A 13,920-nucleotide genomic window follows, 5' to 3' on the forward strand; every position below is an offset into this window, starting at 1 on the left:
GGCAGCTGTGAGCTTTTGCCAGGGGAACATGTGGGATGGATGCATTCATAGTAAACATGTTTCTTTGCTCATCGATGAGAGAAATCGCAAGCGCAGCAAATGTGGAGCTCCTAAAAATACATGTCACAGTTAGCAAATCATTCTCGGTTATGTACCATCCTTCCTCATAACTGTCATCAGGGCCATGCAGAGAAAAGTGAGACACGCAACTCAACTCTCCAGGAGCCATAAAACAGACATCTGGAGGCATGCAGTTGCGAGTCGCTTGTATGAATTCTGTAACAAGCGGTCCCTCTTCCAGCTTCCACCCGTAAGTGAAAGCCAAGGTCACGGGGTTATATTTCACCATCATATACAGTGGGGCAAAAAAGTATTTAGTCAGCCACCGATTGTGCAAGTTCCCCCACTTAAAATGATGACAGAGGTCAGTAATTTGCACCAGAGGTACACTTCAACCGTGAGAGACAGAATGTGAAAAAAAATATCCATGAATCCACATGGTAGGATTTGTAAAGAATTTATTCGTAAATCAGGGTGGAAAATAAGTATTTGGTCACCTCAAACAAGGAAAATCTCTGGCTCTCACAGACCTGTAACGTCTTCTGTAAGAAGCTTTTCTGTCCCCCACTCGTTACCTGTATGAATGGCACCTGTTTGAACTCATCATCTGTATAAAAGACACCTGTCCACAGCCTCAAACAGTCAGACTCAACTCCGCCATGGCCAAGACCAAAGAGCTTTCGAAGGACACCAGGAAAAGTATTGTAGACCTGCACCAGACTGGGAAGAGTGAATCTACAATAGGCAAGCAGCTTGGTGTGAAAAAATCAACTGTGGAAGCAATCATCAGAAAATGGAAGACATACAAGACCACTGATAATCTCCCTCGATCTGGGGCTCCACGCAAGATCTCATCCCGTGGGGTCAAAATGATCATGAGAACGGTGAGCAAAGATCCCAGAACCACACGGGGGGACCTGGTGAATGACCTGCAGAGAGCTGGGACCAAAGTAACAAAGGTCACCATCAGTAACACACTACAACGGCAGGGAATCAAATCCCGCAGTGCCAGACGTGTTCCGCTGCTGAAGCCAGTGCATGTCCAGGCCCGTCTGAAGTTTGCCAGAGAGCACATGGATGATACAGCAGAGGATTGGGAGAATGTCATGTGGTCAGATGAAACCAAAGTAGAACTTTTTGGTATAAACTCAACTCGTCGTGTTTGGAGGAAGAAGAATACTGAGTTGCATCCCAAGAACACCATACCTACTGTGAAGCATGGGGGTGGAAACATCATGCTATGGGGCTGTTTTTCTGCCAAGGGGACAGGACGACTGATCCGTGTTAAGGACAGAATGAATGGGGCCATGTATCGTGAGATTTTGAGCCAAAACCTCCTTCCATCAGTGAGAACTTTGAAGATGAAACGAGGCTGGGTCTTCCAACATGACAATGATCCAAAACACACCGCCCGGGCAACAAAGGAGTGGCTCCGTAAGAAGCATTTGAAAGTCCTGGAGTGGCCTAGCCAGTCTCCAGACCTCAACCCCATAGAAAATCTGTGGCGGGAGTTGAAAGTCCGTGTTGCTCGGCGACAGCCCCAAAACATCACTGCTCTCGAGAAGATCTGCATGGAGGAATGGGCCAAAATACCAGCTACTGTGTGTGCAAACCTGGTAAAGACCTATAGTAAACGTTTGACCTCTGTTATTGCCAACAAAGGTTATGTTACAAAGTATTGAGTTGTATTTTTGTTATTGACCAAATACTTATTTTCCACCCTGATTTACCAATAAATTCTTTACAAATCCTACCATGTGGATTCATGGATTTTTTTTTCACATTCTGTCTCTCACAGTTGAAGTGTACCTCTGGTGCAAATTACTGACCTCTGTCATCATTTTAGGTGGGGGAACTTGCACAATCGGTGGCTGACTAAATACTTTTTTGCCCCACTGTAATCATAGTCAGATTGCGTGATTGTGATGCCATTATAGCAGGAGATGAAACTTATTTTCAGTTTACAGTCAAATCTCTGGCAAGTAAATTGACCGGGCACAGGTCTGACCACAGAAACTCGTGTGTGAATTTTCTACCCTGTCCGTCTGCACAACACAGGGGTATGGTGAAAGTTTCTCTCTGTATGGTTCCTGATGCTGATACAGAATGAGTGAACCTCTCACCCAGCACAGGTTGGGGTGAGAGAGAATCTGAGTGTAGTACAGAGTGGGTGGCCCCGGAATCTACAAGAAATTCTACTTCCTGATTACAAACTAACATTTTATACAAGGGCAGTGATTTATAAGGCGCGCTATTTAAATGTACATGTGTACCAGCTGGTGACAAAGAAACGTGTTCTACATGCTCAAAAGTGTGATGTATTAAAGTGTGTGTGTCTGTGTAAAACACTTTCTACATCAATGTGTGTGTGTATGTGTGTGTGATTTTCACTTCCCTGTTCTGATGAGGTGAGAAAACCACAGCCTGAAGCGTATTCTGGCGTCCTTTCCCTCCGTTCTCAGTCCGCTTGCTCCCACTGTGGGCTCAGCCTTTGGTAATTCCGGCATTGTTGCTGTCTATCTCCACGACGGCCACGGTTAGGACAGGTTCCTCGCCAATGTCCGTAGTCTCCACAGACAAAACAGGCGTCCCGATCTCGTCTTGACTGCTGTTGTTGTTGTTGATAATGTCCTCAGTCTCGTCTGTTCTCCCCACTTCGGCCACGCCAACTGTCTCTGTTGTGGAAACCTCCGTGCGGGTTTGCCACGGCTTTATACAGTGTTAGGGCTACATTATAGAGGTCGGCATTTTGTTTTTCCTCTCTTTTGCTTTTCTTCTCATCCAGGTGGCTCTGAGCGTGGCGGGCATGGCGCCGTAGCTCCGTTAGCCGCGGTTCATCTTCTCCCCCCACGTACGAATGCTTTACCTCGGCTGCCACATCTGATCTCAGTCCCCGGAAAATATGGCCGCAGAGATGGTGCTCATATGTGGAGGCGGAGGCGCCCGTCATGTCATCTTTGGGTATTCCACCATTAGCTTCAAACACAGTTGTCATGCGATGTATGAAATCATCCACAGATTCATCCTTTCTTTGCTTGCAAGACTCAATCTTTGACATGTCCACTAATAGGTTTGTAGCTTGAACCTATCTGCTGGAACGTTGAAGACAATATAATTACACAGCAAAGCAAGACACGAGTAGGCAAAGTTCTTCATGTTACTCGTGCACGGGAGAGACCGGACAAACGCCGTTCCTTCGCTTGACCCCAGTTGCTCTCGTCCGTTCTCCCGTAACACTGCCCTTTTATTGAGGTTACATGAATATGCATAGGTTCATTAACATATGACGTCTACATACACACAAAGAGTACCTTGCCTGTGTGTGTGTGTGTGTGTGTGTGTGTGTGTGTGTGTGTGTGTGTGTGTGTGTGTGTGTGATTTGTGTGAGGTCAAGATGTGACCCTGTGAAGACTCCCCAAAGCTGGTGCCAGGCGTCTAGCAGATCTATCTAAACAAAAGGCTCTTATACTTAAAGAGATATACGTGTGTTTGCTATACCATATATCAACAAAGAGAAGATAGGACCTCTCTGATGTTCCTAGACTGTGGGTGTGCATTCTAGTGTGGAATACACACCAAGCCTTTACAGCCTGCTAAAGATCACAGTCCTATCACTACACAATTGATTATATACCTTTAAGCATATATGGTTAAATATTTCTAAGCATAAATGACAATCAACAATACAAAACCTAACATCCACCTTATCTGGGAAAACCTCCTTTAGCTTATCCATCAGGTGGGTCACTGCAGTACAATAGTCACGGTTTTCTCCATGCTCATAGGTCAGGTGTCGTATCCTCAGCGTAGGATCAGGCAAGTGAGGTGATATTGTCCTCAGGTTGCATGGTTTCAGCTTGCCTGCTAGTGCACGTCTAATTTCTTGACCCATGGGACGATATTCTTGGCAGAAAATTAGGAGTTGCTCTCCGAACTTTGCACCCGACACGAGAGGGTCAGATAGATGGCTTGTGGCGTCAGCGATGTCTGACTGTGTCCACGGTCTGTGAACTAAAATAGGTCCTTCGGGTCCCGCCACTTCCACCATCGGGAGCTGCAGGGGTTGTCCTTCGCCTGTCGCTGTCTCCGCGTTCTCTGCCCGGTCTGGAACTTTTCAACCTCCTCGCTGCTGTCTGCGTTGTCTGTATCGTCCCGCTCATCATCAGTGAGAGAATATTCAGGCTGATCCGTGGCAAAAGGCAGGGCGTAATATCCATGGCGGCCGTCCTTACTTCTGCTCTTTCCTTTCACATCTCTCCATTGCTGTTTTTTCTCTTTCGTCGCTTCAGCTCGCGACGCGTTTATAGCTCGCGACGCGCTCCGTGTGTGACTGAGCGCTGTGTCGGATCTGAGGGTCATTCTTTCCGCTTCATCCTGGAGGGGCTGTCGTTCCTCAGTTGCGGAATCGGCGCTGGCATCCTCTGGCGGTGAGGCGTGTGGTGCAGGGAAAGGAGTCCAGGTCCGCATCGGCTTTCAGGCCCTGCAAAACAGCCTGAACTGGGGAAGCACAAACAGTGCGTGAACAGGGAAAAGATGTTTTGTTCTCCGTGTTATACAGAGGTGGAAGAGGCGCTGAGGCAGATTCTGCGTCAGCCTCCCTTCCACGCACTTCTCTAGGTAATTCTTTCAGAGCTGCTTTGTTTTCTCTCCGTTCTGCTTCCCCCATCCACATTTTCAAACATTCCTTCTCATCGCTTACCCTACACAGATCTATGGTCCTAACTTTCCCTTTCTTCAATAATTTTGCTTCTTCCTCCCTCAAATGTTCCTCTATTTTCTTTAACTGGTTAACACTTAGCGATCCCTTTTCAGGAAACCCGTTTACTTTTTGCCACTTAACAACATATTTCATACACCCAATTCCCCATTTCTTAACCATACAGTCAAATATTGAGTTTTGTCCCTGGCCACCTCGTGGAGCGCTTGCCACAGCCGCCTCTCGAGCCGCTAGTCCGGCTCCGCTGGCTGCCTTACTGGATCTAGATCCCATATTACTACACAAGGCGTCCCCCGTGAGGTTCCTTGCCTTCTACGGACCAAGGAACGAACACCGCCACCCCCAGGATCCTTTAGAAGACGCTAGGGATGTCACTCCGTGATTCTACACAAAGACTCCCTCGGAGCTCTTGCCCTGGAAGGTCGTAACACGTTCACCTTCTTGAGCTCCCCGAAGGCTGCAACACGCTCACTCGGCCAGACACAAAACTCTCGTGACTTGTTAAAAAGGTGGATACAGCTCACCGTTCTGCAGGAGTTTCCCCGCGATTCGTCAATGTGATCTCGGTGGTCGCTGAAACACAGGCTCTGTGACTCTGCCTTTCTCTTTGCTTTAAACAGCTGGCAGGACCGAAGCGTTTTGCTACCTCGGGGTGATCAGCCGTCCCAGAGCTGTCCTTCAGCGAGAACATTGGATCACCCTGCTCACAGCGCCAAACTGTTGTGGAAATTTTAATTACCAAAGCCTGCAGACACGATGAGTTGTAACAACACCTTTATTTCAGCTATCTTATGCATAAGGAGGGACGTCAGTCAGGGGTCACTGATATGCAGTTTTACTCCGCCATCATTGGCCTCATTCAAGATGTTGTGGAGTCTGTACACCGGCAGGAAGTTGAGCGGCTAGTACTCTGGTGCAGTCAGCACAAGCTGGAACTGAACACGCTTAAGACTATGGAGATATCCCTCACACCCTGGACGTAGACTTATTGACCCGCTGCCCTCTGGCAGACGGTACAGAAGCCTGCAAGCCAGGACCACCTGACACATGAACAGTTTCTTTCCCCTCCCCTGCCATCTCCCTCCTAAGCGGTTGAACTGTCACACTGCTAGACTGCAACTGCACTCTTTGGTATTAACTTCTGTAATCCTGTAATTTCTGTATAAAAGAATTAGATTGTGTATTATATTGTTAGTTTATACACCTGTGTGCATATGTGCATGTGTATTTATGTATGTCCATACACATAGATGGATTGTGTTTTACATTTTTGTGCTTGACAGACGCCCTCAATCGGAACCTAATTCCTTGTATGTGTTTGCGCATATACTTTGCCAATAAACGCGATTCTGATTATGAGGTATTTCCCTCTGGATGGCACACACGAGTAAATTAAGTAGAAAAAATTTCATGTGTATAGCCTCTTTTAAAATTCTTTTTTGGAAACCACAAGAAGAGAAATATGTGGCATTCCCTTATGTCATTTTACATCTTCACTGTCAGTAGACAGTTGTGAACATATTTTGATCTGGCTTTTTTTCCTTAACTCAATAGACCTGGCACACATTCTACAAAGACAACTCTCTTCCTCTGCTTCAAGCTCTTTGCTTTAAGCAGCTAAAGGGGAGTTAATTTTCTTCTTCCGACTTACCTTCAATGCACTGTCTTAGTCACTTCAAATCTCACCTTTTCCCCTTATTTTTCAGAGATTACAAGTTCATGTGTGACATTGTTTTTACTTTTAGCTAAAGGGTGGTTTAAAAAAACACTGTAGAAGCACTTGTGGCTGTGTCCTTTGTGCACACACATTAGTGAAAATGAAAAACATTCATTTTTAGAGTGTTTGATCTATAAACATGTACCACTGTGCAATCCCGTTTTTGGATGAACTGAGGCTTAAAAATATACGCTAGAAAAAGCGACTGTTCATTTCAGCGATTTTGGTTCCTTATCAGCAGAGTCAGACAGCATGAATATGAGGAGGCTTGTAGAGATGACAGTAGGCAAGAAGACAAGTTTCCTGAAGTTGGGCTGAATGAACATAGAACACAGGGAGAAACCTGAACAAGCAGAAGGAACTTTAGCTAAATATATTGTCACATGCAGCAAAATGACAGTAATAAAGAAGGTAAGTGGTGGCCATAGAAAAAGCAAAGCTATCACTGGATTGACTGTCCGAATTGCTACACACTTTTTAAGCAAGTCTAACAACTCATTTTCTTTACTTTGGTAATTACAGCCTTTTATGTATAAAATATAATTTAAATGCCAGTGTTCATTATCTTGACGTTATTTTCGCAAAAAACAAAACACTAGCTTTACAGTCATCATCCCTTACATAGTTCTACCACATTTACATAAATCACTACAAAGTTCATGTCAAACTATATAAATGTAAAATTACGCAGAAGTTGTAAATGTTTCCATAAAACTTCCCCACAAACAGTTTAACAAAAATAATATCACGGTCAGCACTGACACATGTTCACAGTCCTCAAATTGATTTTTAACCAGGTTATAGTCAAAGGTCAGGTGCCAATCTCAGAGTTAACGCCGAAGTTTAAAGTCAGTTTGTTAAAACTGCTTTGTTCTTGAAAGCAGTGAGAAATATTCATAACTTTTAAGTCTGAGTTGAGATGGATTTTTGAGTTCTTGGTTTGAGAACAGATGAGGGTAAATTCATTGAACCATTTACCTTGACTTAAGAACATAATTGTACTACATAGCCCTCGTCAATGGAACCCAATACCAGTATTTGACAGTAACAGGTGAGCCTCAACTTTAATTTGTAAATAGACAAGACACCATAAGAACTGACATTACAATACTTTATTTTACAAAAGTCAGTGTCTTTTAGTTTAAAGTTTGTTTGGCATCTGTTGTACATCTTGAAAAAATAAATAAAATTAAAAAAAAACACACTCTATGCAGTGTACTATAATTGAACACAAACGACAATCCACAACAACCTTTCAAAACAATATTTCTAGATGAATTGTCATTTTCCTTCCAATACTGGAAACTTTCTGAACACCACTTATTTTGCATGGCTTGATGCATGCATACCCCATTTGTCTTAACTGGACTATAAATATAACTATATACACAATGAACAGTCACATTTGTAGAAACAACACTTTTAAAATGTAAAATCTTTAAGAAGCCCGAGTGCCAGGAGCAATCCCATTTAAGAACACTTACAATAACAACTTCATCCCAAAAGGCCGCAGGTTTTAACCACAGCTTCCCAGCATCAGTTCATGTATGCAGCTACACCTTTCCAAATCCCAGGGATCCTTTTAATGCATCGTTCATAAGATCTTTGAATTGATCTTCATCTGCAACACTTCTTGGAAGATACAGGGATAAGCTGCACGTTGATGTGTATGGGATGCGCCGCATCCCTGACTCCTGATCGTAAAAGTCTATGTTGCAGGACTGTGGGAACCCCAGTGGTGGAAGTAAGTCAGCCCCAGTTATAAAGACCAGCAACTCTTCAAACGTGTGGTCCACCTCTTGCTCTGTTAAAATACATACAACTAGTAAATAAGGTGCAATGTGTAGGTTCATGAATCAAAGATTTATAATCAGGTACACTGACTGTATAGTAGAGCAGTTGCGTTAATGACTATTTTGGAGTCAAAAACAGGTTGTTAGGCAAAACCAATATTGCAAAGCATTGTATAATAAAAAAAATAAAATTTAAAAAGCAGCACGGTGGTTAGCACTGTTGCCGTACAGCAAGAAGGTCCTGAGTTCAATTCCATCATCAGGCTGGGGTCTTTCTGTGTGGAGTTTGCATGTTCTCCCCGTGTTTGTGTGGGTTCACTCCGGGTACTCTGGCTTCCTCCCACCGTCCAAAGACATGCAGCTTGTGGGGATAGGTTAATTGGATAATCCAAATTGCCACTAGGTTTGAATGTGAGTGTGAATGGTTGTCTGTCCCTGTGTGTTGGCCCTGCGACAGACTGGCGACCTGTCCAGGGTGCACCCCGCCTCTCGCCCTATGACAGCTGGGATAGGCTCCAGCGCCCCCCGCGACCCTGAAAAGGATAAGCGGAAGCAAATGGATGGATGGAAAATTAAAAAAAAAAAAAAAGGTCATGCTAACCTTGGTCCGTTAGGAATGTTGCCAACATGCCATTTTAGGTGAGGCATGTTAATAGGTCTTTAATATGGTACTCCGTTTGGCCACTTTATATTATTGAAAATACGGTTTTATAACACTTGTTACATTATCCGGGTTAGGCTACACCGTACTGCACTGCAATCACAACTTCGTACAATTCGAAGACGTCTGTGGTCAGTGACTTTTGAAACCAGTGTGACTTTCAGTTCTTTGTGACACACACTCACTGTTTATTCAAATTAAATGGTATTGTGAAATTGTAAAAATAAGTATATTTGAATGTGCACCACTAGTCAAGTAATGAAGTGTGTTGTTATGGTAATGATAAATTACTCATGTTTTTTTGTCTGATTTCAGACAGTATCATTTCACCCGTGCATCAATGTATGCGGAACTGACTGACAGTGCCTTGGATGAACATGTGCAGGACATTGTCGCTGGCAATGAACAAATTGGTCCTGAGGTTGTCAGAGCCTCCCTGCGAGTACGTAGACTACGTGTACAGCGAAGGAGGGTTCTAGCAAGCATGCTACGGATAAATCCTGGAGCAGCTGCCCTTAGAGCAGTTTTGCGGAGACCAGAACGAAGAACATATCAGGTTGCAGGTCCAAACTCATTGTGGCACATTGATGGAAATCACAAGCTGATAAGGTAACTGTTACGAAATCAGTTTTACCCCGGTTCTTTTTATTCCTCGAGCATCCAGAAATGGCACCGGACTCAGTAGTCATTTTCACAAAGCTTTTATTCATCTTTATTCATCTTCATTTAAGCATGCATCTTCTAGAAGGGAAGACAAGGCCGGTGTCCCTCTGCAAAAATCTTCACCCCTTTGTTAGTTACAGCCAGCTTTATAGAAGCGACCCCATCATAAAACCCCCCACGGTGTGCTGCAAACTCTGTGTCTGTGTCTATGTGCACGAGCACATGAATGCCTACATGTGCGTTCCCACGTGTCTATGTGAGTGCTCGTGTGTGACTGTGTACGCATACCTGTGTGTATGTGTGAGTGCGTGTGGATGTGTGTGCGTGACAGTTAAAACACTGTGGGTGTAGGTAACTCCCTAGAGGTCATAAAACCCATCTCCCTTCCAGACCACAGTTACAAATGTGGAGACCCCCACCCATACATCCTCTGGGGAATTTCCACTCAGTGTGGGAGGTCTCCTACACTCTACTCCTAAGTTCACGACACAGTCAGCCTTTATTACTTTAAGGGCAGTGTCTCTACAATAGTTCTACATTCTATGTTAACACATTTCTAAACTCTAAAATAAGCTAAACACTCCTACATAACCAAACACACTGATTTGTTGAACACCTATTTTGACCAAAGTGAAATTCAACATTACATCAAATATAAGACACATCCAATAGAGCCAGGCCCTGGGATGGGCAGTCCTCTAACACAACTTGTTATGTTTAAAGGGGAAGATCATAGAACACAGACAGCGCAAGCAACATACAGAGAAAAATTCAAACTTGACATGCAATAGTGCCATGTAAATCAATTAAGACTGTGTTTTCCATTGTTTCAATAATAAAGCAGAAATAATATTTTTCTTCTTATGGACCACGGTTTTAGGTGGAGGATAGTCATTCATACCTTCGTAAAAATGGTGTTTCTGTATCAAACAGTACACACAAGCCATCATCTACTAAGCACACAATGCGCCAACTGCACACTGATGGTATGAATACAAAACACATCTGGCTTTTGCTTTCTCTGTGCACAAGGTAGGCTATGTCAGTTTGAGCTCATACTTCTGTCATAGATCCATAAGCATAGAGGGATCCAAACTTCAAGTACTGGTGTTTATTCAAACACATCAAAACAAACACAAGTGTTTATTTCCAAGTATAGGATTATTTGCAATCGCCATAATGACTATATGGGTTACTTGGTCTGCAGTGAACATGCTTCCTCTGCCCCCAGCATCTGGTCATCTAGCAATTCTGTAAAGTAACCATTTCAGTATTTTTACATCAATGGTATTGGTGTGTTTCTCATTGGCATATGGCAGTGCTACAAGTCTTTGTGCAAAGTGACTGTACTCACCGATTCTCATTTCAAGATGTCCTTATGGTGCTTGCTACAGTGTAGCGGCTCGAGTTAGGCTGGACCCGTTGGCCAGCTACCCTCAGGGTCATTCCACGGTTGATTACATGGTCCACTATTGTAGCTCTGATGTCATCAGCAATTCTATTTCTTACTCTTCCTACCCTTCCTCTCCCCCCTCCTCATCTTCCTCTCCCCCCTCCTCGTCTTCCTCTTGCTCCTCCTTGTCCTTGTCGTCCTCTTCATCCTACTTCTTCACCTCCACGTCCTCTTCCTCGGCCTCCTCTACTTCTCACTCTTTCTGCTCCCTCCATTGTACTCCGCACACACAGCTTACCTGTATTATAGTGCTTAGGCTGATTGCAAAGTGAACTAATTATCTAGAAAAGTTTTCACATGTGAAAGTGTGCCAGACAGTTGGCAAATTAGTGTTAATGATAGCCATACATGTGTATACATTTGCTAGGAGTGTGTTGGAAATTTGGTAATTGAGTGTTGTGCAGTGAATTGTGCCTACAGTTTTGCAAAGTGTGTGTTACAAAATTGCAAACTGAGTGCAAAGCAGTTTTTGTGCTTTTAGTTTTGCAAACTCAGTGAGTGGTTTTGCTATAAGTCTGAATAGTTTTAGAGATTGTGCTACAGGAATCACAGTTAGGGTTTAAGCATTCAGAAAAAACTGTAATCTAGCTGTGTTCGCTTTTGCAAGAGAACTACAATGTTTTGATTATTGGGTGACAGGTTTTTTTATTTGTGTGAAGAGTTTTGCAAAATTAGCCAATAGTTACAAAAAATGTGCTTAAGCAATCAGAAAAAACTGTAAAAGAGCATCTTAGAGAAGCAGAGTTGCTCTGGAGGAAATATGGGCAGAGGTTGATCAATCTGCAAAAAACTCCATTAACAAATTGTGCAACAATTTCAGAATAATGTTCCCAAGTGTAAAGTCTTAAAATATTCCATCCTCTAGAGGCATAAAAATATATTTTATCAAAAGATTCAGTGACTGCAGAAATCTCTTTGCAGAAACAATGAGGCTAAAAGCCATGATGTCAGTGATCTTCAAAAGCTCATAGGAAAGTTATCATGGAGCATTAAAGAGTGCCTCAGATCCGTTTCAACATTTAAACTGTCATTTGTGTGTTGAAGTGCAAAAGCTTACGGCACCTGGTATTCCCAGGCGGTCTCCCATCCAAGTACTGACCAGGCCCGACCCAGCTTGCCTTCCGAGATCAGACGAGATCGGGCGTGTTCAGGGTGGTGTGGCTGTAAGGGAGGAGCTGCTTCAGAAACAGCCTTTTTATACATGCTGTGATGACACAGTCATGCTTACGTTTTTTTAATGTCCTGTATATAAGTTGAATTGTCCAAACCACAAAAATGTTGCACTTCCAAATGGTCCTAACACACTGTGTGCTCTCTGTCACTTTAACACTGTGCTGTGAGAAACTAACATGTGTTATTATGGTGACGTTACCGCGGGAAAAGCATTTTTGCAGCTCAGTGTTGAAGCTGCAGTTCGCAACAAAGATTTGCATGCTTTCGCTGTAACATGTGAAGCTTAGCACAATACTATATTTTAAACTGTGTGACATTTGCCAAGTATAAAAGGTCTTTTATAGCCGGCTTCTCTCGCTTACGGCCATACCACCCTGAACACGCCCCATCTCGTCTGATCTCGGAAGCTAAGCAGGGTCGGGCCTGGTCAGTACTTGGATGGGAGACCGCCTGGGAATACCAGGTGCTGTAAGCTTTTGCACTTCCACACACAAACTGCAGAGGGCGCCGCTGCTCACTCAGTGGAGGTGAGCTTCATGACAACGCTCCTGATTGCATTTCGCTTTTGTGCAAAACAAAAAAACAAGAACGAAATATTTAGGAAATACACAAACTTATTTATTCTGTAAATGTAGAAAATGTCTGTGGCTAGTCCCTCTGGGCTCAGTACAGAGGAACTTGTTAACCTTGTAGTGTGCAGCGGGCGCAGTGTCAACCTGACACCCATGTGCAACCAGTTTGAACTCTTATTGGCTGCCGACTGCGGTCTCGAAGAATACTGAATAAATGCGCATCAGTGTGCTACCCTGAGCAGGGAACACGATATCATGGAGTTTCTAACACGGAGCAAGGTGAAGGTGACGCAACTATGCAGGACCGCCCCTGCTTAGCTTCAGAGATCAGATGAGAACAGGCGTGGTATGGCCGTAAGTGAGAGGCTTCCTCGATAAGGGGGTTCATGTAGATACTGTATGTCAATAGGAAATTGTACTTAGTAGTCAGTATAATCTTTTAATTATATAAGTTTGTATATGGTAGAATACTGCATGTAATCATTAGTGTTTAGTTGGTGGCATATTGAAAGAATGTCTCATCCTAGGAGGTCTGTAACATTCTAGGGTGTTCACCCCCACATCCTAGGAGCATGAGAGAGGTCGTATCTTTTCTTTGTTGATATATGGTATAGCAAACACACGTATATCTCTTTAAGTATAAGAGCCTTTTGTTTAGATGGACCCGCTAGACCCCTGGCACCAGCTTTGGGGAGTCTTCACAGGGTCACATCTTGACCTCACACACACACACACACACACACACACACACACACACACACACACACACACACACACACACACACACACACACACACGTACACCTCCACATTGCAATGTAAAGAACAAACTCTCACTGAAGTATAAATAAAGACCGGGACAGTTTCTCAGCGCGAGTCTCAGTTCTGGAGACTGCCCTTGCTAGCAAGAAGTTCTGTGTGTTTCTCTTCTCTGAGTCTTTACTGAAGAAGTGTTTTAGAATATATTTCTTAACACTGTAACCCATTTATTGGGATTTAAAAAACAATTCAGAGTGAAGGATATTGATTAGTTTCTACTTTTTTTTAATAGCTGCACATGACAGCACAGTTATAATGCATAGTTAATGCTGCAATATTCGCGTCATAAACAA

The 13,920-nt window shown here is 43.6% G+C and overlaps 1 non-coding gene and 1 pseudogene across 1 annotated transcript; one reads left to right on the forward strand and one right to left on the reverse strand.

Moving 5' to 3' along the window:
- Positions 1-12,114: 12,114 nt before the first annotated feature.
- Positions 12,115-12,233, reverse strand: LOC113029937 (5S ribosomal RNA; annotated as a pseudogene).
- Positions 12,234-12,593: 360 nt separating this feature from the next.
- Positions 12,594-12,712, forward strand: LOC113029927 (5S ribosomal RNA). The gene has a single exon (XR_003273521.1). It is a non-coding gene; the product is annotated as a 5S ribosomal RNA (ribosomal RNA).
- The last annotated feature ends 1,208 nt before the right edge of the window (positions 12,713-13,920 follow it).

Source organism: Astatotilapia calliptera, chromosome 9 (genome assembly GCF_964374335.1).
Source record: "Astatotilapia calliptera chromosome 9, fAstCal68.1, whole genome shotgun sequence".
NCBI classification, from domain to species: Eukaryota; Metazoa; Chordata; class Actinopteri; order Cichliformes; family Cichlidae; genus Astatotilapia; species Astatotilapia calliptera.